At 37.7% G+C, this 25,444-nt stretch overlaps 1 protein-coding gene across 3 annotated transcripts in view; it reads right to left on the bottom strand.

Annotated features, from left to right (window-relative positions):
- Positions 1-25,444, bottom strand: part of MPPED2 (metallophosphoesterase domain containing 2) — a 213,262-nt gene that overhangs the window by 126,650 nt on the left and 61,168 nt on the right. The window contains exon 7 of one of the 3 annotated variants that reach the window (XM_026850830.1): positions 9,206-9,340. The exons of 1 other annotated variant lie outside the window; for it this stretch is intronic. The gene's annotated coding sequence lies outside the window, so the exon portion shown is untranslated. Of the gene's footprint in view, positions 1-9,205; positions 9,409-25,444 lie in introns of those variants that run through there. One more of the 3 variants, XM_026850832.1, reaches the window with a different exon arrangement.

Raw genomic sequence — 25,444 nt, 5'->3', positions numbered from 1 at the left:
CCCGGCAAGGTCACCGCGCTGGCCGCGCTCGGGATTGGCTCCGGCGCCGCGGCGTGTTATTACTGTCTGATTTGATCGGAGGCAGGGGGTGGTCTCCAATCAAACAGAGAAAAGGTCCTGGAGAAGGTAATTAAATCCTGTCAGAGGCAATTATCGGTTCCAGGGCCATGACTCTGGCACTGAATGCAGATGATCTGAAGCTCTATTCTTGTAGAAATTCAAGAGGGCTTCTGGCACGGATCAGTTAGACATAAAGGAAACAGCAGGCTTTTTGCAAACAATGCGACGCTGTATTTTGAAGCTTTTTGCACATCTTTTTTCCTCCCTGTTCTCAGAGTTTGGTTACCGCTGATCAAAAATATTTCCTTCTCCCCACATTCTCATTAATTTAATAGATAAGATTTACTTATGTATTATACACATAATGACAAGCTACATAAGAGAAATTTTGTTCTGAAACACTGCCCACTTAAAATGTCTTTCATCAAGACAAAACTGCTTTAGACAATAGAAACATATCAAATTATTGATGTTTTACTGGAAAAAATGAAAGCATCAGAATTGGATTATGTATCCAGAAGGGCAATGTCTCATCTCTAAATCCTGTGGATGCCAAAAAGGAATAAATAAATGACTTCCTCCTACCGCAGTATAATGATGCTAACACAAGTGTATCAGAAGTGCCCTGACATGTTGAAAAAGGCATGCATTTCACTGATCCAAACAACACACCGTCTACATTTAGTTCCACAAAGCCCAAAATATTTACTATATATTCTTTTTATTTTACTCTTATGTGATAAAACAATTTGATTAAAAAATTATTTACCAGATATTTAAAAAATCAAAACAAAAATCAAAAATTAAAAATTCATAGTCCTTCTTTAAAAAAAGCATTTTCCTGATTTTACTTAAGACCTTCTTTCCCTCAAGTGTGCATCAATTTATTATTTCAGAGCCAGATTACAAGCTCAGTTGTGCCACAGTAAATCAGGACTGACACCATTAAAGTACACAGAACTACTTCAGCTTTTACAGAGAGCAGAAGCGGGGCCTCTGCCTGCCTCAGCCTGGGTTGCAATCACTTCTTGCACCCAGGCATAGGGAGTGGAAAGGAAAAAAAGAGCTGGGGTGTGTGAAAAGCCATGTGGGGAAACACACCCACAGACTAACCGTAACTGTAGGTCTTTCTGAACAGACTTCATTCACGGATAACGCATTCCGGGCTGAATTCGTTTTAATTGTCTTAAAGTATTGTGCATTCAATAAAAAATAAATTTTTATTAAATCCTTCCTTTCACCGAGTTTTAATTTGCTGAATCGACTTTGTAAACTGTTGTTTACATATAAATATTGCTGCTGCTGCAACATTTCACACAGAATTAGTGTAAGTTCTGCGTTATTTCAGTGTTGGGTTCTTTGTCTGGGTGGTGCCCCGCATCTCCCCCACAGCCCCGCAGAGGCCACGCACTTGCATAGCACCAGCTCGGTTCATCTGAACGCACATCTGGAGCGAGAGGATTACAGCCACAGTTTCACATTTCCTCATGCAGATAAGGGCTGGTTGAAAGAAATGACTTTAAGCTTTTCTTCAACATTTCAGTCACCTCATAATATAAGAAGAAGGTGTGTATGTGGTGGGTCCTATAATTACTAAGGAGGCAGCAGATTATTTCCCCTCATGAGCAAGCACAGCAGAGGGAAAGTCCTTTCTCCCTTGACCATGCCTAGAAGCAGGGCCTTCTGTCAGCCTGACCCACTGCCCACCTGGGGCCCTACTCCTGCAAACACGGGGAGTCTCACGAAGCATCTCCTTTTGGCCAGTAAACCCACATTAAGAAAACACAAGAAAGAAAATCTCGTAGAGAAGCATAAAAAGGGACAGACACTACCATGAGCCTAATAGAGCTAAGGCTCAAATTCCGTACGGACGCTTTCAGTTGTAGAGAGGAGGGCCACTGCAACTTAGCATCAAAGGATCAACTAAGTCTCTATAATTCATTCTTGAATTTCAGTGCGAAATTACTGAAAAAAGCGTTGCAGTGGGTGACAGTCACCACAGCAGTTTCTGAAACTCAAGGCATTTGTCAACTACGAGTTGAATGAAGCATGAACTGGGTTCACATAACTATCAACCAGCTGTCGGAGAACGACTGCTTTGGTTGCTACCAGCTCCCGGCCACTTCTAACCAGTGACAGACACATCAGATACTACTTGCCTTTGGCTTTACAGTGCCATCTCTGTCACGGTGCTGTGCTAACACAGGCTCTCGTCCACCTCACTTTAGATTTTTAGCCTTGTCATCATAAACTTATTATATGCATATTCGTGGACCATTTTATAAAGGTCTTAGAGAATTTAAACGAAACTTAAAAATTTACCGATGGTTTATACAGAACTGAAAGATATTATTGAGAGAACAAATTGTCTCACAGAAGCTCATTTACACTATCATTATCACATACTCTAGAATTCTTTATAAAGCCACATCAAAACCAAAAGATTGAGGTAGCTCCCTGTGCTGTGGCTGTCAAAGCTGACTTCAGCATTCCATACATTTCTTGTGAAGCTGATAGGATCCTGATTATGCAAATGCTTGGCTATTAGAAGATAAGCACAATGCCTTAAATTCATATCTGTATTTTAAAAGATGACAATTCATCATTTGACTCTCCTCATATATAAATCTGTGTGTGAGAGAATGTATTTCTGCATGTTCCTTTATACTTGAATATTACATAGTTTAGCCTTGTGAAGGTTACTGAGCAGTAATTAGATGAAATAGCATTAGTCGTTCTTACACCAAAATATTTGATTTTTGATTCACAGGCAGGGCATGTGACTAGTTCTTATTTATATAAAAGCAAATCTTAATCATCTAAGTAAACTCAACCTTTTGCTTATGATGCAAAAAGTATTTTGTTTCACGAACACCACAACATTCAGTTCAAACTGACTATTTCACTTACTAGGAAATTTGAGCAAGCATAATAAAACTAGAAAAAAGCAGAAACGGTGAATATCAAATTGATTACAAACAAATGCTTCTTGAGCTTTTTCGAAATAGTTGTTTATGTGTCAATATCAATAATCTCTAAAACATAAAACCAGAAAGGTCAATAAAACAGTTGATTCTACCAACCATGGAGGGCTAGATTCCTTTAGACAATCCACAGTCATCACATTACATACGTACATTTCAAGGAGCCAATATCCAATTTTCTGTGGTTTCTTTCTTCCCACACATGTCACACTTCAAATTCGTTTTGACAACTAAACAATGTTTCCTTTATTTCATTATAATTCCCTTATCTAGAGTCAAAGCTTCATGACAATTTTGTAGAAAGAAACATGAAAAGACTTTCTGGTAGATAGGTTCCTTATTTTAAAGATTTCTAACAAAGGTATGTTGGTAAACAATCCAGCTGCATGGGTTTTTGCAGGCAATATCTAACTCTTATCCTACCTCACGAATCCCATTGTGGTTCCAAGTCTCATGATTAATATTCAACCTTTTTAACTCCCCTCCCCTCTCCTGATTATTCTTCATACCTCATTTCTCTGTGTGTTTGTTTTTTTTTTTTTTCTTGAGGATGAAGCATCTGTCTTAATACCCTACCATCAGTATATACCTTTTTAATTTACTAAATGCAGTTAAAAAGATCAGATGTCATTTGTGTAAGATATATCCACTCATACTTTTTTCAGTTTATGTATAAATGTAATTTCATTCATTAAAGCATATATATTTCAGAACGGGGATGCAGGCACTGCTTACTAATGCACAACAACGAAGTGAATTAATGCTTAGCCAGGTTTCTATCATCCAGTGATTGCAGAAAAACTGAAGGCTTACCAGAAGAAAACTGTGAAAAGGAATCGGCAACACAATAGCTTTTTGATCCCAGAACCCATTTTCATGCCAGACTTGAGTCTGAGCATGTCTCAGGAGTCACAGAACTGCCAGCTGCTGTTCCCAAGAGGGATGCCCCACCTTGCACTGACCAGTGAAGCTCAAGAGCACTTTAGTCATTGCCCTCTGACACCCACCTCCACTCCTGCAGTGCCAGAGGTGTTTGGATGGTTGTAGGATGCAATCCCATAATCTGAACAGTCGGGGAATTCAGACCTACTCCCCAGCTGCGCAAGTCTGGTTTCTTCCTCGCCCTTCGGTGCTCTGTAAGGAAGGCTAGAATTGGCAAAAAATTCTGACCTGTGTTGGCATTGCACGAGACAGAAGGTAGTTAATAAAAATGGCAAACTAGCAGGGCCATAAACAGTCAGAAAGAAGTCAAGAAAACAGTCATAGGATCTTTAACAATCTCAAGTGGTATATGCCCTGATTTTATGCCACAGTTGAAAATGACATCACTGGTGCTCCCTCAGTGCCATACCATCACGTTCTACATGCACTCTGAGGCAGGTGGGAAGATCATTTAATGAATCCCAAACACAGGGCAGGAAGGAACCTCCTAAATCAAAATTAATTGCCTGCTATCACAAGCCACATCATCATACAATCTGGTTTATAAATTAATCATCCTTCATCTTAACAGTACCTTGGCATCTCTCTCCCGTTTCTATGGTCAGACAGCACTTTGGCACCTCCCTCCTCCAGTCCTTAGAGATCTCATTTCCAGCCCAAATGTATGCAGCTACGACCAGGTGACACACAATTTGTCCTTGTGCCAATATTTTCCCTTCCTTTAAGCAGCTGTTTTGTCTGGTGTTTGCTTCTTTAACATACTTGTAAAGAGCAAGCAAGCTCTTTTACAGCTTCACTTTGCCAGGCTAAACAAACCAAGTTATCTGAGTCTTTTCTCAGCAGAGAGGTTCTCCAGCCCATCGATAATCCTTGCACCCTTTTCCCACACATCTTTCCATTGGAACTATATTACTGAGACAGTGGCAAAACCAGCATGCAATAATTTAAATGACATGTAGCACTGTCACACAGATGACCTTAGCAGTTTGCTGTCCCTTTTGGGAATACTTCTCCAAGGGTGTCAAACTACTGCTTTTTTCAACAACCCACATCACGGTGGTAGCTCACCCTCATCCTGTAATCTGCTAATATATTCAAGTTCTTCTTTTTGTTGTCATTTCCAATTGATTAGCTCAGATCTTGCAAAAGAAATCCTTATGACTAGTTTTTTTGAAAGCATAGCATCATCCTTTGTAGTCTTAAACGCCTTCCCCTTTCCATTATCCTCAATCACCAAATTCTTTATGAAGTTCATTTCTTAATAACAATGACTTCATAATTTGGGGCTTTGCAATAATTTAATTATGCTGTACCTGCTTTTTATTCCAGTGCTATTATATAACAATGATTCAAAGGTGGCCTTTAAAAAACCTCCATTCAATCTACTTCACATCAATTTTTTTTTACTTCTAGAACAGATTTTTGGAGAATTCTTCAGCTACCTTACATTTTTTTCTCTTATTTCCCTCTACCCTATCCTTCATGTTTTTTCCCATATGGCCCATACAGAATGGTTTATTGACATCAGGATTAAACAAACAAAATCCTTTACATGAAGAATTTAATTTATCAGAGAGATGCAGTGTAATTTATCTTTCGTAAATTCAATGTGTTATCCCATTTGAATCAATCTCTAGAACTTTTTGTTTGTCTAATCTTAATACCTTCTTTCAACTTCTCTAAAGTTCTGAATACTATTAAAGCTAGAACAACGAACAGTTACCTAGGACCATCCTCACCACCATGTATACACTTCTTAAACAAAACTTATTCTGGTTTTTGGCACCCTATACATTTTTACTGATCATTTAAAAATAAAAAGGAACTACAGGAGCCATATTTTCACACACCTTTTTTTTTTTTTAAGTTATTCAAGCTTTTTTCTCTCCTACTTTCTCCCTGCCAAATTTATATATTATGCTTTCAAGTTTTGATTTTATTTTGGCTTTACTAAGATTATATTTTCATACTTTCTATTCTCATTAAGAACTGTGCTGCTTCCTTGACAACCCCACCACTACCACCCAGCTCCAATTAGTTTGGCCAAAACTAGATTTTCCTCAGTCTACACCTCGTTTACATTAAATGCAAGTCCCACTTTTTCTCACCACCTTCTTTTCTTTAAAAATATAGATAAGGAAGTATTTACCATTGATTTACATTCAATTTCTTTCCCAAGTCTAACATACCTTGACTTTGGCACTTGTCATGTCATACTTACCAGACAGTTTTCCTACCCGTGACAGAACTCCTCCTCTGGTCATCAGTTTCTTCCCTAATTTCTAGTGGGATTTTTACTCTTAATAATCTTTTAGATGGTTACCCAGTTTAACATCACAGAACTAGACCTCAAAACCTTCCTTACAAGTTTATTTCTGGTTAAAATGCAAATTTCAAACATTTTTTAAAATCAAAAGTAGAGAGCAATTCCAGGTCCTGAGTTCTACAGTCCAAAGTGACTCCACTGAACAGGTATTTACTTTAAGTCATTTCTTTAAAAACAGTATGAGATATAATTCTATTTAATTTGAAACTAATCAAAGGATCAACCAAGCCAAGGTTTTTCTCTGTGAACAGCTTCTTATTATATACTCACTGCCTACCATAGCATAGCATCACCTTTTATTTCTTCTCTAACAACTTGATTAAGAAACTCATCATTCTCACAGTGAATTAAAATTGGGTCCTACCACTAATTTCTCAATTTTTCACCCATTTCTATGTGGAACGTTAAACCTTTCCACCACAATAGAATTGTAACAGTGCTCTGTCAAACCACATAACAAGGTTCTTTACTCACAACCAAAACAGCCTGGTACTATATAGATCATTGCTGATACTTGGCCATTACATCATTGTTCAACCAACACTGAAGCATTTTAGTTCCAAACCCCTTATTTTAGCCATTCTGTTCTTTTGTATTACTTTATGGCTTCATTAGCACAGAAAAATCACCTATTCCTTTAATTTCTATCTTTCCTACATAAAGGATACCCTTTGACAGTCATAATGATTTCGGACACCGCTGCTTACCCACCTTGCTTTCAGACTCTCTTGTGTCCAGTCCACACTAGTCTATTCACCTCACTGTCGAGGTCTTTGGCACTGCTTAGCCCATAAACATTTTGGGTGTTCCTCATGGCATCTGCCAGTTTTCCAATCAGATTAGACAGTTCTCTCAATTATTATACCTTGCTACATACCTGACTATTGTTATCACCACCTTTACGCCTTTCCTGACTAATGTTCGTAACAAGTGACACAAGGCAACAGTGAGCTAGGGGAATTGTCATAAACTCTTCTGAAGTTTCACTTCCTTTTAATGATAGATTAGTATACTTCTCATCTCCTTAGTTTCCATTTAAAGGGTAAAATTATTTTACACAATTATCAATAGTTCTTTATACCTACATTAACACACTCAGGTAAGCTGCTATAGTTGTCAGAGATTTTCTTTATATCATTTCCCTTTTTATAAAATAACTTCTATAAATGTCACATGCATGCTTGAAAAGCAAGCAGACAGTATGGCTGATAACGATTAGCTCAGAGTCTGAGCATTGGGAGCAATTCACCCAATCCCCACTCATGGCAATGGGATCAAGATTTCATTCCTACCGGTGGTACACGTTAAACATTAGACCTACTTCAAGGTTGGATGTTTGAAATCAAACACATTACTATTAGTTTATTTGGCATCCGGTGGATCCTAATAATTGTACTATTAAGTCTACCTTTGAAAATTCTATTGGTAATATGGGTATTACTTAGACAGAAGTCACAAGTAGTATCTCATAAAATTGATTTGGGAAGAAGAGATTGGACAAAAAAATAGGATACAGAAAAATAAACGAAATAATTTTTGTTATGGACCTTATACTAATAATTTTTCCCGTTGCAGACTTTAAAAAAAGAACAGAATTGACAAGCAATTTTATATCTGTTCCCTATTTGACAGTAGTTTATTACTATATGGTAGAAATATTTCATTTTGAAGCACAGTGTTTCTTCCTGGGAAGTAAAAGAAGTATAGTTATAGCAAAGGTTAAGGTCTGGGGTTTTTGAAGACATCTCCCTCTTCTGTGATGTTTCATGACCCTTTTACCTTGAAGGGCCCCATCAAATGACTGAGGCTGTCAAGAGTATGTTAGAAAGTTTGATTCTTCCACAAAATATAAAAGTAAGGAAAAAAGTTAATTGCAGGCTGCATGCCTTTCAGGAAGCTGTTATATCTCTGGATTTAAAAAAAAAAAAAAAAAAGTCTGCTACTTTAGGACTAGTGTTTCTGGAGATGAGCAAAGGTGTTAAAGGGAAGTCTCATTAGAAAGACATAGTCCTCTTATCATTGAACTTCTCAAACAAAATAATATATTTGAAACCAAAGAGAGAAAATTCTGCAATATTTACAGTTCTGACATGTGACAGGTATTCATCCGTGTGTATAAAACCTACACACAAGAAAAGGATGAGAAGAGACATAGCCAGCTTCCTGCTTTATTCTGTTCTGACACCTCTGTATTTCTGCCTGACCCAAACCTGTATCAGAAAGGCTATCTGACAAAAATCGAGGTAACATTTGACAAGTAATTAAAAGAAGAGAATTAAATTAAGAGTAATTAAAAATTCTGCAGTATTTCAAAGGTTGATTTCAAATACCTTCTGTTTTTATAAAGAGCCTTCTGTCTCTATTGATTATTATATACCCTTCCAAAAGCATACAGATATCATTTCCCCCACTGCTCATATTCACTGCAGCTTAGAAGAAGAATTGTTTTATAAACAACTCTTTGAAACTGCAGGGAAAAATGAAAAATAATTTAGTTGCCCCAAAATGAAATTAATTAATATAGATAACTCCAGACTCAAAGCTCTGGTCAGCTTTAAGTATTATTCATAAGACAATACCCTGAGTGTAAAATCATCCTCTTTGCACTACAATGAAAAACATGCTCGATCCTGACCATCAATAGATGCTGCCTGGTAGGTCATACAAGAACACAGTACATGTAAATGCAATTAGGGAGCTATTGCAGAAGCTCTCAAAATAAACAGGATGAAAAATAAATTTTGTTTTAAGTATTTAAATGCAATCAGTTGGCACTCTAGCAATCATTAATAAATGACAGGTTTGAATGTCTATGAGAGGAAAATTATTATTGCACAATCAATTCAAGGAATTCCTAGGATTTAATGATAATCCAAAATGCACAGTCACTCACCTAAAAGTGAGGGCTCCCAACTTCAAGTTTTTCTGGGGTGACAGCCCAAGCCAAAAGGAGAGTCCTTGACTGCCACCTTGCTGCTCCAAAGAAGACTGGTTCGAAAATGGTTTGCCCATGGGACTCCATCTATCCCTGAAACAAATCAGATCTGTGGTCAGTATCAGCTCGTATTGGCTGAGGGCGCCAATTGCTGTGAACACCTGAGAACAAGTGCACAAAAAAGGAATCAGCAGCTCCTATGTCTCAACAGCCAGGAAGTCCCATCTTCATCAGGGTGGGTGCACCTGCCACAGGAGCAGAAACCACATGGCAATGGGGAAAAAGAAAAAAAATAAAAAATAAAAATCACACCACCAAAGGAGCTGAAATGCTTGCCAAAGCCCTGGTAATACTGACTCAGTGCGATTATACATGGAGATGTATCCCACCTGCAAGCAGTTGCAAGTCTTCCTACCTATTTTGCATTTAATTTCATATCTCATTTTAGCTATATAGCACCAAGATGCCATAGAGTAAAACTGCCAATGCAAGTCTGTAGCTAATAAAATATGCTATAAAAATAAGGCTGCTGCCTCCCCAAAACATTCAGTTAAAATGCTTTGCTGCCCTCTCCCTTCCCAGGCAGTGTAAGGGATTATTTTTCCATAAGGAAGGGCCAGGTTTTGGAATGCATTCCTAAAAGTCATTGTATCGTGCTAAAAGGCCAAAAGATTGCTTACGCTACCATGTTTAGCACACGTTGATGGTTTTGTTATATCTAAGAAAAGTTCTGCTTTAATCTGATCGTCAGTGCCTACCCGTGTCATTTTTAGGGTACAGAGAGATTTTCTGACAATGTTCTTCCGACCTAGCAGCATCACACTGCAGATACAAAGTTTGACTGGTAAAGCAGGGATGTCTTGCTTTGAAGAGAAAGTCACAGAGGTGAAGAAATTGGATGTCTCAGACCTTCCTCTTGTATCCTCTATCCCTCTAAGAATCCCAAACCTTTGAGAACAAAATGCATTCCAGAGAAATAACATGCCACGTATATGTTTGGTTTCTATATTCTACAACCCTTTTATTTAAAAATATCAAACTTTTTTCCCTCTTGACAGAAAAACTGGATTTCTGAGGAAAATATTTAGTATATATATAAACTAAACCCCACTGCTTTAAATAGAGGCTTTTTCAAGTTATTTCAATCAAATAATATTAAAATATTTATTTCAAGTTTAATATGCTCCATCTCTAATGACCCGATTTGCAAATATAAAAATTGAGCACAAAGAAACCCAAACTGACTGAGGACAGTCAACTTTTTCATTGAACATCCACTGATGTTGGCTTATTTTCCATTATTCTTCATCTGAGAATTGTTTGAAAGTTAAGGCAGTTTGACCCCGAGAGAGTTACTGCAATTTATACAAGGATAATATTGGCATAGTTTTTCAGTAATTAATTTTTAAGGAAAATGGTAAGAAATTTTTATTTGTCTGTTGATAGCCATTTTCCAAAAGTTAACATCTTGTCAGAATGAGAGAGAAGTATTTAGAAAAGAAGATTTCTGTAACAATCTGCACTTGTATTTTTCATTTAGAAGAATACCTGTACTGGGCAAACAAATGCAATGCAAACATTCTACCCCTGGGGGCTGACAAAACCTGTGGGCAGACAACAAGAGGAAATTCTCTTCAAAACATGCATGAAAGCACCCAGAGTGTGTTCTCCAAATGAAATACTGCTTTAACTCTACAATATTCTATCAAGTGTCATTAGTTATGCTCCTTCCTTCCTTCCTGCAAGAACCCCAATATGAAAGAATTTGAGGTGAGTATCTCAATCCAGATCCTATCGTAGCTTTAGGTTGTCATGTGCTCGTACAATCAGAATAGCATTGCCAGCCACCTGCACGTACTGATCTGAATAGGTGTAAACTGCTAACACAGCCTTGATCAAAAAGTTTTGTTAAGATAAAAGAAGTATTTAATGAAACGAATTCCACACAGTTTGTGTGATTTCAGGTGCTTTCTCTGGCAGTACACTTTTGTTCTTGGCAAAATGCAGTTAAACATGCCCCATAAAGAAAAGCATCAATCTGAAAGCTGCATTAGAATCCCAGTCGGTACTGTTGCAGACAGTGCTGGTGAAGCAAGCTATTGGAACGTGACATAAAATAAACCAAAGTTTCTTTTACATGGCTTTTTCATACTTATGGTATTAAAAAACCATTAAGTGCTTGTAATAGCAGCGGTACCCATGTGGACGATAGCTCACACACAGCTTAGGCAATTAGAAGCTGTTTTACTTGGAAAGAATACATTAATATTGGTTAGGACAGCGTAAGGATAAGTCACGGTGTTACTTGTGTGAGACTGATCGTGATAAGGAGATTCTATGAGCTTGGCAATGTAATAAGCCTCTGTGGATCAAATAATTTCAGAAGCTTGGGCAGACTGAAAGCATTTATGCTGTACTGAGTAGCACAGAATGCAAAGATCCCTGAGCCAGGGCCGAGCATGCTACCTGCAGAAGTAGAAGCAGACCAGTCACATCAGTGTAATGCTGTACCATGCTTAATTACTCATTTTGCAGTTCTCTGTAATCATTAGTGGGGGGAAGGGGCATGGAATAATAAACATAATCAACAAGCAAGGGAAAATAAATAATAAAAACCAAATGTGCTGAAAAAAACCAATCCAGAACACCCACCCTGATCATTCAGTAATAATTTAACTGAAAATTCCTCCTGCACACATGTAACTTTACCTGATTTATTCAACTCCGTGAACAGAATAAAAGACTGGTAAGGCAGACACATGAGGATATTATTTTAGAAAGCCATGTACAAATGGCAGAACCAGCATCAGTGATTTGTGACTACTATTGAAGAAATTAGAAATAATTGCAACCTTTCATTACAAAACCTGTCATTTGGTATCTGCAAGCGATTTGGTGTAAAAGTTATCTTGACGACTGAGTCATTGCCAAACCTAATAATTTGCTGCCTAAACTTTAAACCATATAATTGCTCAAGGTGAATGCAAGAATCTATAACATTAACCGTTACTATATCAAGACCCAATCATACAATTCTCGGTTCAAAGAAATCGGGACTATAGGATCAGGCTCTTAATTAGTTTTTCTCTTTGAACATAATGTGGGTTAGTATGAACTTAAATTTCATGAAAAAAAAAAATCCATCAGTGAAAGGCATAACAACATTTCCATTTAACAAGTTTATTTTGGATTACTCACAGGAACTGCTGAATTCACAAACATTGCTTGCCTGGGTTTCAGGATTTTGAAAACTTAGACATAAACTACTTCAGTAAACAACAACAATATAGCTGCACAAAGTAAAAAAATCCATTAGTATTTGTCCCAAATCAGATTAAACCCAACAGATTTTTTTTCAAACAGACTGTGGATTAAGCATCCTCACCACACCACTGGTAAGAGCTATGCCTGGATTCTACCATCGTACTTCCATTTCTAAACAGCTGGCTAGCCCAACATTTCTCATTACTGTACAAAACACTGCCTCTTATTTGATTATTTTTTTCCCCTAGAAGAGTTTCTACCCAGTTTGCAATTTAAAAAATAAAAATAAAAATAAATTATCATTTCGTAAGCATTATTTTATACCATAAAATATCATTTGTCCGCCCAGGCACCACCTGAACTTTCACCAGTTATTTGTAAACCAGATGTAAAATCAGCATTTGCTATTACTATCTGTCATGGAAATGACCTTAGAAAGCTCCATTTGCAGCCTATCTTATTTTGCTACCTACCATTGTTATAAAATGATTATTATACACATGTATTTTTAGCATACCTATATGTATACACATTTTTTCTGTTAATTTTGTTTCAAGGGTTTGGAGAGAAAGGTGGATTGGCAAGGGATTTCAGATGCTCCCACAACATGTGAAAATAAAGTTCAAGTCACAGCATGGTGCAAAGCATTATTGGAAGAGAAAAAAGAAAGAACTCTGTCCTACAATGTGTTGAAAGCTTCCCAAATGGTGAGAGTTATTTCAGAAAGTTTATTTTAGGTAAAAGAAAGCTTTTTCAAGAAAGTGGTAACATAGGATTACACATTACAAAAGGTTGCTTTCCAAAGCAAAGTGGAATTATTTTACTTCTACTTCTCTTTTCCACATATCCTACTTCTCTAGGAAAAAGATACTAGAAGATGTCACCTGGTTGACAGTACATATGTATGCATGTGTGTAGATTTTATTTTTAGCAAAACCCAAAGCTAGAAACTTGTTCCTTTAAAATGTACAATTATTAAATGAAAAAACCTCTCCATGTTAACTACTGAGTAAAAATTATACTAGGTTTGCATACAAGAAGTATAAAGATTCCTTAGAATACTGTTTTCCACATTTCAAGAAGCCTTGAAAGATGAAACCTTAAAAATTCATTCTACTAATTGTACCCTAAATCAAGTAGCTGCATCCTGAGGATCAAATACATCCTGTGAATTTCAGATTTAATCTCACGAGATCTCAGAAGCTAGAGTTCCTCCCCCTCCTCTCCTACACCTCTGCTCAACCACAGCTCAAATTCTGAAGCCAACATTCACCAGAGGAATGGCTGACACCCAAGATAGGCATGTATGCCTGCGGTGGGGAGAGACGTTTTAGCTGCAGCCCTCTCTGACATTTCCTAGCACGTGCCTTTTTTAGCATCCCAAAGCCGAGCGCCGCGTCCACTATCAGTCCTGAATGAGACACCTAACTCTTTGCCACAAGTTCAACAATGACCCAAGATTTCCAGGCCATACAGTGCTGTCCACCCCCAGACTTTTGGCACTGTACTGCATAATACACACAGCCTTTTGCCTTTATGCAAAACACACTGCCCTCTGAAAGGGTGCGAAGTAATTCACACGTACGGGTGCGTAATCAGGTCACTATCTGCAGGGATGAAAGAATCCACTCCACAGTGAAAAGAAGTCAGAGTCATTATGTCATTTAGGACATATGTATAAGCATGAAGATTGTTTCCCCAGCGTACCCGACTTGCACGCACTGCCAGTGTTGTCTATATATGCTTGAACCTACATCTGTTTGATAGGCAATCATCAATTCTGCTGCATCTTTCACTAGAGATGGGGAGAACAGGGCAAGAGAAGAAAGAAGAGACAGAAAGTAACTCTCTCTCTAACAGATGCCAATACACCTTGGAAGCTCACCAGCAGGTAAAGTCAGCTAACAAGGACAGTGCACTCCCCTGAGCATACGCGTGAGACCTTTTACAAATGAGCCTGCACTATGTTTCTATAGAAAATTTGTGCCTATGCAGCAATGAAGCCACCTGTTAGACCAAGAGATAAAATTTACAGTGTTTCTGAATGAATAATTGGGAAATGAATTTGACTGATGTTGTGAAGCAAAACTTACAGAACAGACTGGGTTTTTTTTCAGAGAGCTTAAAAATAAAATTAAATCTAGGATTATTTTTTTTATTATTATTATTATTACTTCTACAAACCTCACAGAGATTATGAATAACAGAGCTCTAGTAGCTACAATTAAGAACTAAGTCCCTGGAGGGAAAAGGAGTAATTTTTTATACATATCGAAGTTGTCCCTAGATTCAACCAAAGCAGGTGAAAGATTTGATTTCTTCTTTTCATGTATTTCCAGTGCAAGTGACCTCTGTATACGGCCAGGGACCTACATCAAGTGTAAAGTTAGACCTGTTAATGCAAACAAGTTCTTTATTGATCTACTGTAGTGAAGACTTGAGCCTGCACAGTAAAATAACAAGGGGAAAAATCCACGTACAATTAGGAAAAAGGATTTTTTTAGTTTGTTTTAGTGTTTGTTAGAGCTCACTACCATCAAAAGCTACTTCAATAAATTTTACATAAAAGTGGAAACCTTCCACCATTTTTCCCGTTATCATGATAGTCAAAGTATTCCAAGGTACAAGTGACTGAAACAACTAAGAAAACAGACCGAAGTTTCATCTCATTAAAGCTATTCAAAGAAATTATTTCCCCCCTTGAACACAGTGGTGTGAATGTAACAAACAGGCAGAGTGTGGAAGGTCTGTGTCATGTGGATAGTAATAAGTCACTGCTTCTTTATGAGACAATAAAAAAATACATACAAAGCTCAAAAGAGAATCTTTACAAGGGAAATCAGTAAACGCAAGATCAATTTTACCCATTTATTCCCCTAACCTTGTCATGCTGTAATCAAGTTTCACATTTAGTTAGATTTTCCCTGTCCGTTCATCTAGGATTTAAGCAAGCAGTGTGTTAAATCAGTGCAAATGGACTCTGGCTTTCTAGATCCCAAGAGATCAGCATGACCGTTCACTAACTTACATGTAAAAATAGTTTCATTTTGTGCAAAGCACCTCTTTGTGCTCCTAAAGATTAAATGGTGAATAGATTTTGGATGGTCAATCACAGTGAGATGAATTTTACTCCAGTCAGAACTGGCAAGTGTCCACACTGCAATTCAATGAAAGAAATCCAAGTTTTCTTCCTTTTACTCTAAACAATGTCTTTACCCCACTAATTCATTTCACTGTATAAAGCGTGAAAACCTGTAGGATAACACATCAAATATTTTCTTAACTGTTACTATGTAAGGACAAAAAAATTGAGAAGGCTGCTGCGTTAAGTATGAAGAAACAGAAATACTTGCAAAAAAGAAGGTGGTCTTCTGTACTCAAAATAGCTGCTACGGTTCCTCCTGCAAAGGTTTTCACTGATTAACATTGCGCTTCAGTTACCAATGCCAGTATACACAGAAAAAAAAAAAAAAAAAAAAAAAAGAAAGAAAGGAAAAACTCCATGTTTTTGCAAGATTATATTTGCATAGATTAAATTCTGTGGATAAAGCATACAGAAAGCAGAAGTCCAGTCAGTAAAAGGAGCCTCAAAGTATCTGTTATACAAATATTAAAGTTATTCAACCTAAAGTCCTGGAAGTCCACTATAATTGCTTCTTTTATATCTGGGATTGCACTTCAACTGCTGAATTCCTTAGCTTCCAAGAGCAGACTTATGGAGATGCTGTACTGTTTGATTTGGCACTATTCACAAGCCTTGGCAGATGATCAAATAGAGGGCACAGAAGAGCAGGAAAAGCCTTAAGAAACTGTCTGGGCTGCTGTTGTTACTGCCTCCACAGACAGAAAACTTACTAGTAAGCACAAAGTAGCTGTGTGTGTTACTCTTGTTTAATTTTGTACTGCTTTTTAATATATCTTGACAAAGTAAACATCAGCATTCCTTCAATAGGTACTAATTTGCATCCAGCTTAACTCTGCTTCCCTCTCCAATAGGTAGAAATTTTGTTTTCCGCTTTGCAATATTTTGGAATATATGAGTCACTAACATTGTACACTACCTGAAAACTCAAGACAAAATTATTACAAAAAGCATCAGGAAGGAAACAGGACAATGTAAAAGGTACTTAAAAAAAAAAAAAAAAATCACAAATCAGAATGTGATTAAAACTGGAAGATTTAAAACGTTATGTCTATTAATATCCAAAGGACATAAACCCAATTTTTGCAACAGAATTTAGATTCAGAGCAGTGTTTTGAACTTCAAGAGGTCCCGATAATAAGCCAGGGAGTCCTGAAAAGCTGCCAAGAAAATTCTGCTCATGTAGAATAGCAGGGGGAGAGTGGGGGGAGGATGTCCAAGTCACCCAGGGGCAGTAAAAAGTAAATGGAAATTCATGGAAATTCATGGAAAAAGCCTTCCATGTAAACAGGAATCACCAGATATCAATACAATCACAAAAGCTTTTACGTGAGTGTTTAACTCCCCATAGGATCAAGCCTTGTCAAGTGTCAGGGCCGAGGGAAGACCGAAGAGTCTCCTGCCAACATCCCAGTCCTCCCGCTCGCTGCAGCAGGCGGCTGACACTCGAGACAAGCCACACCGTGCAGTGACGTCCTCCCTGCATCCACTGGCAGCACGAACCCTCCCAAACCTGCATGGGCATAGGACACTTCTACCGAGCATTGCTCCACCGGGAGCAGGGAGGAGAAAGAGAAGGCTCCCGACTGTAAGGGGAATTAATGCTTCGAGCAGTTTAACTCCTGTTTAGATTTCGACTTGAAGAGCTGCCAGGTTACCAGGGAAGCAAGTCATACAGAGCAGCTGTTGCCCAGTTATGATCTTCTCTCTCCCCAGACTTCCTCCACATACATGTAGCAGATCCTCGCTGGCAAGCTGGGGCTTTTTAAGACCCCCACAGCAGAGAGTGGGAGCTGTTCGCTTAGCTACAGCTTTGGCTGTGTTTCCTCCCCGGCTCTGCACTATAAGCAGAGAAAAGCATATTACGCTCTGTGCTGTATGGCAATGCTGGGTGATGTCCTTGGAGGAATGGGCAGTGGGGATGAACCCCAAAATAAACTTTTCCAGTTTGTGCAAGAAATACACAGCCTCTTCTAGCTCAACGGTTATGAGAGTCAGATGACTCTCAACCTACGTTCCAGCCACCAGTGGACATAGAGACACCCTTTGTAAACACAGCATCACGCTCTGCTACAAAGCTCAATATGACTTTTAAGCACATGAAATTAATCCTCATAGAGGATTACATAAAAGCCATCCCACAATCTTCCTCCTTTGCCAAGATTTTGAGATTACTTCCCTCTTCCTCCTCATCTGCTGCCCCTTCACGCCCCACACTTGGGGATAGACATGGTACCTTTGCCAGCATGGACACAGAAAAAGTGTCTTCCCCTGAATGATGCTTTCATCTCCTCATTCCAAGACTTTAAATTTTTTATGGTCAACTATGCTTACATCTTCCACATTACAGAAACTGAAGAAAAGCTTCCTAAAATCAGATATTTTGTCTCATGTCCCTTTTGAAAGCAAGCCTGAAGGCTCTACTGCTAAATGCTCTACTTGCATTTACCTGTACAAGTGCATTAAACTCAAGGTCTCAATTTCTATAAAGTGTGCATTTTTTAAACGTTTGACTGCTTTACGATACTACGTTGGCAGGTATTCTTGTGACAGTTCAAAAAAATAACGCATTTCCTACAGACAAACACTTTTTACTGATTTTCTTCAAACCTTCTTGCAGAGTGCACTGTATGATTACTGGGTTTATTGTTCTAAAGCAGAACTATCCAAGGGAGCAGCATCCAAGAGCAATGTATGTCTGTACAGTTGCTTTAGACAAAAAAATTCATCTGGTGGCCAAATTCCAGTTGCAGTTATGGTCCCTTAATGAAATTACATCGTAATGGAATTGACCTACTTATACTTTAAGACTACTGTACCTAAAATATAACATAGATGGAAACATATTCTTTGTCATTTTAGCTGCAATTTGTGATATTGATTTTAACCCCGGATGAGACCTCGATCTAACTAAGTGCACTGTGAATCCAGAACTCCTGACCTCCAGACCAAACATTTGTTCTTTATTATAAGCGCAAGCAGATGGCGTCACATTTGGGTGACGGATGTGACCCCAATCTCTCAGTTAACACTCCGGTTCAAAGAGTAATCCTGCCGCATGCAACTTTATTGTTATGAAAGCTGTGCTCACTGACATGAAGTAATGACTCCTAGTTCTCAGTGACACCAAGAACCACAAGGATATTTTCTTGTGAAATAGGAAAAAAAGCAAACCCAAAAGTTAGGGTGCAAATTTTCAAACAGAAAAAGAAATCTTTGATTCCTTTACACCAGGAAAAGTTGAGGAAAAGAATGGTTTAACTGTGTTTTAAAACATACTGAAGCATTCAACATCCCATCACAAGACCCTCCTGCACTGATCGAGACATTGTGATAGATTTATTCATTGCAAGTAGAAGCACAAGAAACCTCCAGAGATTCATAATACCTATGTGCTGACCCTCCCTATAGTAAGTGAAACCTAGATCTTCCACAGGTATTGAGGTGCCTGTTTCCTACTTGTTTAACTGGGCACGTAAATGGCTTTAAATTTATTTATGCTTCACCATCCCTCTTCGACCCAGTAAATGAAGGTAATACTGTCTCCCTGTTCCAAAGAAGGTTCATGAGAATCAACTACTAACATCACTGAGTCATTTCAAATTATATTTAGTCACCTAAATCACCTTGAGGACTTGGGCCTCAGGGACTCTAGAAACACAGGCACAGAGCAGCCCCATACAGTGTTACAGGCTTACTACCTGTAGTGAATGAGATTTTGAAAAGTAACTTAATCACAACAACAGGATTTTAAAAAAAGGAAATTGTGATTCTAATTCTCCTACAAGTGCAGTAGACAGGTTCTCTAATTCTCCTCTATGCCTTTCAAAGAATGTCTCTAATGAATTATTAGACTTTTTATGACTGAACTACCCCCTCTTTACAGAGTTGACTCCACATCTAAACCATGAAGCAAATCAAATGTAGTGGACCCTTTTAATCCAAGAGAGCCTCTCTACGTGACTAGAAAGAAAGACTCTCTTTAAACTGATCTATTTTGTTTCATAGGCAGTTATAAATGTTCATCTCTCTTTCCTTCTTGCAGGCATGAAGAAGGGAGCAGCACTGTCTTAGGAGTCATACACTGTACATCATTTTACATTAAATCGTTAGAAAGAAACAGTACATAGGAAAACAAATAGGAAGCAGAGGCAAGTGTTCTGCAGTACTATAATTAATATAATCTTCATTTTTAAAGGGAAATCATAGGAAAAAGAACAAACAACCCAAAATATAATCAAGCTCACATTTACCAGTAGTTCCAACTGATTTACTAGAATGGAAGCAGCATGGTCTACAAAGAACTGGGATTAAGACTGTATTTGCTGAACTGCCGATACTTCCAAATTGTGAATGAAAATACAAAGCATCATGACTGCAAAAAATTAAGTAGCATTATCCAAGTTGTTAATAACTGTAGATAACATTTATGCTGGAGACATGAAATTAATTCATTCAATGTCCCTAGACTCAACTGAACAGCAGTAAACAGAAACTTTCAAAATGCCAAACGTGAAAGACCACAATCATGTCTGACTTAGCATATGACCTTCAATCAGTCATTTTCCCCTTGGCTCATCATTCCTGGGTTGCGTTCACTTACACATTACAGTGTTCCATGGGCTTAACGTGAGTTAAGTGAGTTCAGTGCTGGAAGTAGCTCAATGCTCATTATGGGTGAGAATGATTTTGCTTTGGGTGTCTGATCTGAGGAGATGGTGCTAGAAAAGGAAACTGCTTTTGTAGTGGTGAAGATAAAGAGAGTAATAGTGAAAAATCCTAAACACTTCAACTATTTTTGCATGCCTCAGGATAAGATTCTGGAACAAAGAACATTTTTATTTAGTAAGTGATTTCAAAATGCTAAAGACGGACAAAGAGAATGCTGCAAAAGAGAAAGGGGTGGGGGGAAGAAAAGATTACCATCCCGGAAAAAAAAAGTCATGCTCTTCAGAGAGTAATTCTCCCTAACCTGTAACAGTTTATTTTATTCCTACATAATGCCTTTCTTTTTGAACAGGATGACACAGCACTTCTTGAGAAGGTACCCCTTCACAACTATGATATAAATTTTTCAAGGGTGCAGGTAAGATTAAGAGCATTCTGAACTTTAATAACACAAAACGTAACTTTCTGATGAGATAACAATCAAGAAGATTTGAAAAGATCTAAACCATCATCAACCATACAAGCAATCATAAACCACCCACCCACCACTTTCTCCAAAAAGCAGTCAGTAAAATCAAGATTGTATCCCTACAGTGCACAGAAGCAAAAGAACGTTTCTCTCCTGTTTTGATGGAAATATTTACCAATGAGAAAGCTCTAGCAAGAAAGCCTGCATTTTGATAGATGCCCCAGATGTCAAGAAAAAACATTACTTTTTGCACAGTAGCGATGTCACCGTGATTGTGCTTCATAAGTTCTCCTGTACGCAGCTCCAGAACACATTCAGTTACCACTTTCCCTCAATAGTCTCTCTGGAAACCCCAAATCTACTGGGAGGACAACATTTAAAATATTGAAGGAAGTCTGTGAGAGGAAGCAGCAAAAAAACATACCACAGTGTACTTGAGCTATTTCAGAAGCATATATTACACTTGCCCTTCAGATCAGCACAGTGGTAGCCTTACATACAACATGCAATTCTCAAGTGATATATTGAAGCCCTCCTTTTCCTCAAAACTTTCTTATGGAAGAAAAGGGTTGCTGTGTGCAGCAAAGTAGAAGTATGTGTACCTCAATGTCATCTCATAGTCTAAGTAAGTATTGCTTTAAATGATTTTACTAACATGATAGAGCATTTCTTCTTACATCTGTTTATCTGCCCTTAGACCGAGGGTCCTCTAAGTCACAGACAGGAGCTTTTTGGAAAGCATCCAACTGCCCCCATCAAAATAATGACTTTTGCTTAATGAGAATTAATTCAATTTTAATAAAGCACAGCAAATAACAGAGATGCTCTAGCTTGATTTTACAGAGATGAGTTGCAGTGAAACTCTGAAATAAATGATAATGCCAAAGGAAAAATTCTTCACTGATGTCAAACTGTTCAGAAAGCATTAACATGGTTCATTCATTTTCAGCTGCAATACCATGTTGAAAACATACTTTTGCTGGTCTGCAGTTGATTGATGTACATTACTCATATCAGGCTAATGGCACTTTATTTTCGAACAGTAGCAAGTAATGAGTGACCTTGAGTGCATATTGTTTTGCTGAAAGGTTTTGTTGCTCTGTGTACTCTATGAGCACCCCCAAGGAAATGAGGGCCCTGTATCGGTGTTTTTCAGCAAACCTCATTTCTTTCATGGCTTTCTGTAAAAGAATTTGATACAGGGATAGAAGCTAACCTCAGTGAGTAAATGAAATATTGATCCACACTACTCTGGCCTTGCCTTCACCTTGTCCCAGGGCTGTGAGTTACTGACTTTTCCGTTTTGGCTGTAATAGGAATTATTACAACAGGCCTGTGCGAGTAATTACTTGGCATGGCAAAAAGGAGGGTCCATCATATATTTCTGTAGAGACGTTAGTTTCCATCAGCCCAGCAGTCTGCTTTTTTGGCCCTGTCTTTCCTACTCTTGATTCAATTCTTTTAACCATCATTAATCAAGTTCCTTGTCAGTAGAAGTTTATCAAAAGTATTAAGTGAGCAAGGTTGCATGGCCTCCTTAAAAAAAAAAAAAATAAAAAAGCACCAAGAAAAAGAAGCACCAATGCAGGGCAGTAAATTTCGAAATATGGAAGGCTGGTTCCATGATATATATGAGTGTCTCTTCAGCTGGAATGAGCAGTTTGTTTTAGTGATAGATATTGTAGTTTGAGCCGTGATAGAATCCTTCTCAAGTTTATATGTCATAGACCATCGTTTATGAGAGACCATGTGTTTCTAAACGGTGAAGGTCATGGCTGATGGCAAAAGTAAAAGCAGTGGTGATTCATTAAAAATAGTTAATAGGGCCTGCTGCTGACAGGGATAAATACCAACACACTGCTTTTTCAGGCCACAAGCAACTAGTTTAGGCAATGTTTCTTCTGTGTTTTCCACCACTCCTGATTGCCAGACAGCTGTGAACATACATAGAGACATAAGCAAGATTGCTTCCACCCTGTTAATAATAGACACAGGATAGGTTTCCCGTGTGAATGACTTTGCTAGATACAGGTTTTCCAACCAGCAGCTTTGGCAGACTGGCTAAACATTCAGCTTGCAGTGATTTGTTAGCTAATGATGAAGTTTATACTGTACACTGAATTCTTAGGGACCAAACACATTTGCTAGCTATACTGTTGGAATGCCACCCCTCAGTTTTAGCACCAATGTCCCAGCAGAGCCCACGTAACATCAGTGGAAGGTTTGCTTGCATAAAGGACACTAAAATGGGACCTCACGGCATTGGAATGATCAAAATACTAATGATCTTTAATGTATCCTCAATCAGAAAAATGTGATTTCCTTAAGCTATTTCTGTGCTGTTCAGAAAACAAACTCTTAAAAGCCAGTTAGAAATAAAAGATTTCAAATGGTTGTTGTGGTGCCGTTCCTTTTTTGTTTTGTTTTGTTTTGTTTCTATTTTATTTTTTAAAAGCAAACAAACAACAATCATCATCATTAAAACAGAGGTTTGGTCCACTTAGAAAACTTAAATATGATTTGCCAAACAGATTTGGGGCTGCATCTGAAAAATGAGTTTGGTGAATGTTCTCTTATGGACACAACTCTACGGTGCATACAAATGATAGACCTATGGTTTTGGCTGGTTGGTTGCTTTTTAAATAAAAAGAGCTATGCTACTAATATATTGTCATTATTGATTTTTTTTTTTTTTTAAAAAGCAGAGCAATGATTCATAGCTTCCAGAGAAAACATCAACTCCATCCAATTTTATCACACCTGAGTGTTCTGGGTCTGTGGAAAAACTGGACGGAACTCAACACTCTGTTTGACCAGATGTAAGATCCAGATTATCTTTAATGAGAACTGGTGCACTTTCACTGAGGCCAAGGAACATAAACTGCTACAAGGAAAGGACAATTTCCTGGCCCCTTACCTTCATCAAATGTACAAGCTTTAGCCCTGACGGATTCTCATCGTGAACAAGCAGAGGCAGACCAAGTATGTTTTATCAACTTAATTGCAACAATTATATATTGCAATAAAGTTTGTTGTACTCACTTTTAGTGACTGAGCAAACAGACTGGAAAGCTGGAGAAAGGGGTGGTTTACATTTTGGTTCTGATCCTCCTTTGCTAACTGAATATTTTGTTCTGTCTCTACCTATCCAACACACTAGCTAACATAAGCATGAGGGGGATTCTCATTTATTTTAGGAAAAAAAAGATGTTTACCATTCTGATCAAGGGGTTTCTTCCATGATCTTTTCTCAACTATTTAAAGAGTTCCATTTCTTACTTGATCTTGAAGCACTGTCAAAATGAATACGATTAATAACTTCACGTGGTGCTGGAGTGGATGCTGGAACAGTAACAGCAGCAAATAAAAAAAGGAAAAAAAGGAAATCTACTGGTTAATTAAAAATAGTAACAAAGAGAGCCAATGAAAGAGTGGATCTATTAAAGCCTGGTTCATTCTGCCATCTCCAGTCCTTTGTTCTTCATATGATACATATGCTTTGCAGCTGCCCAGATCAGAGCCGAAATCCTGCAATTACAGATGCTCCCTCACTTTCCTTCCTCTTGCTTCATTGTGGAAAAAGAAGTTTGATTTTTTCCTCACTTGCTTTTTTAGACAAGCTGGGAGACAGGTCAGTGTTATCTAGCAGATAACCCTTCTTAAATATAGTTTAGTCTCAAATATATTTACTTTCTTTAGACACTGATTAAATGCTACTTCCCTTAGCCAATCATCTGCAGAAATAACACCAGCCTCTACATTAGAGAGGCAGTGAAAAATATTTGATTACTAAGTAGAAAGGTAAATGAGACATCTGTTGTGATTGTTTTAATGCTTATATTTTGATACTTCTATAAAAGGATCAGTTACCCTAATATAGTCATCTTGAGAAGGACAGTCTGCAGTGGTTACAAATTGACTTTTTATGGAGAAAATAAGACTGTTCCTAACCTATTGCACCGATATTATATTTTGTTAATATTTTATGAAATAAAAGTCCTCTCATTAAGGGTAGCAAATTGCTTTATAATTATAGCATTTCGCACACTAGAATGACTCCTTCATTTTATGGAAAAAAGCTCAAAATACAATTTCATTATCATCCAGAGTCTTTTCATCCTTCTAAATGTTTCAGAAATCACTGTTATATGCATCTCAAATCTCTTCTTTTCCAAATATTAGTTCAATTTAAAGAAAAGAAGATTATGACTACCATTCCATGCTGCTCACTGATAATGAAATAGTTGTATACAGTGAACTTTTGTACATAGATCTAGGTGAATAAAATGAACGAAGTGAACAACTATAAAATATAGACCTTTTAACTTCTACATCTAAAGGTTGATTTATATATAGTATGAGCTCTGAGTTAACTCAAGTGGTTTAGAAACAGATTTAGTTAAATCTGTGCAACTCCCTGGTGCAGTCTCTCTTAAATCAGTTTAAGAGAACTTTAAATTGATTTAGCCCGATGTGGTTTATAGACCTGAATTGGTTTCTAAACCAATTTAGTTAAAATTGGTATCCAAATTGTAATAAGACAGACTCCAAGTCAATCACACCGATCTTAGTCCAAGTAGTACACTTTTGCAGTTCTCAGGTGATAGTAAAATTGCAGAACCGAAGATTTTTTTCATCTTTCCTCTTCGAACAT

Source organism: Athene cunicularia (assembly GCF_003259725.1).
Source record: "Athene cunicularia isolate RWA chromosome 5 unlocalized genomic scaffold, athCun1 chr5_part3, whole genome shotgun sequence".
In the NCBI taxonomy this organism is placed as follows: domain Eukaryota; kingdom Metazoa; phylum Chordata; class Aves; order Strigiformes; family Strigidae; genus Athene; species Athene cunicularia.
Note: the sequence above shows the minus strand (reverse complement) of the source record. Positions and strands in the feature narration are given on the sequence as shown.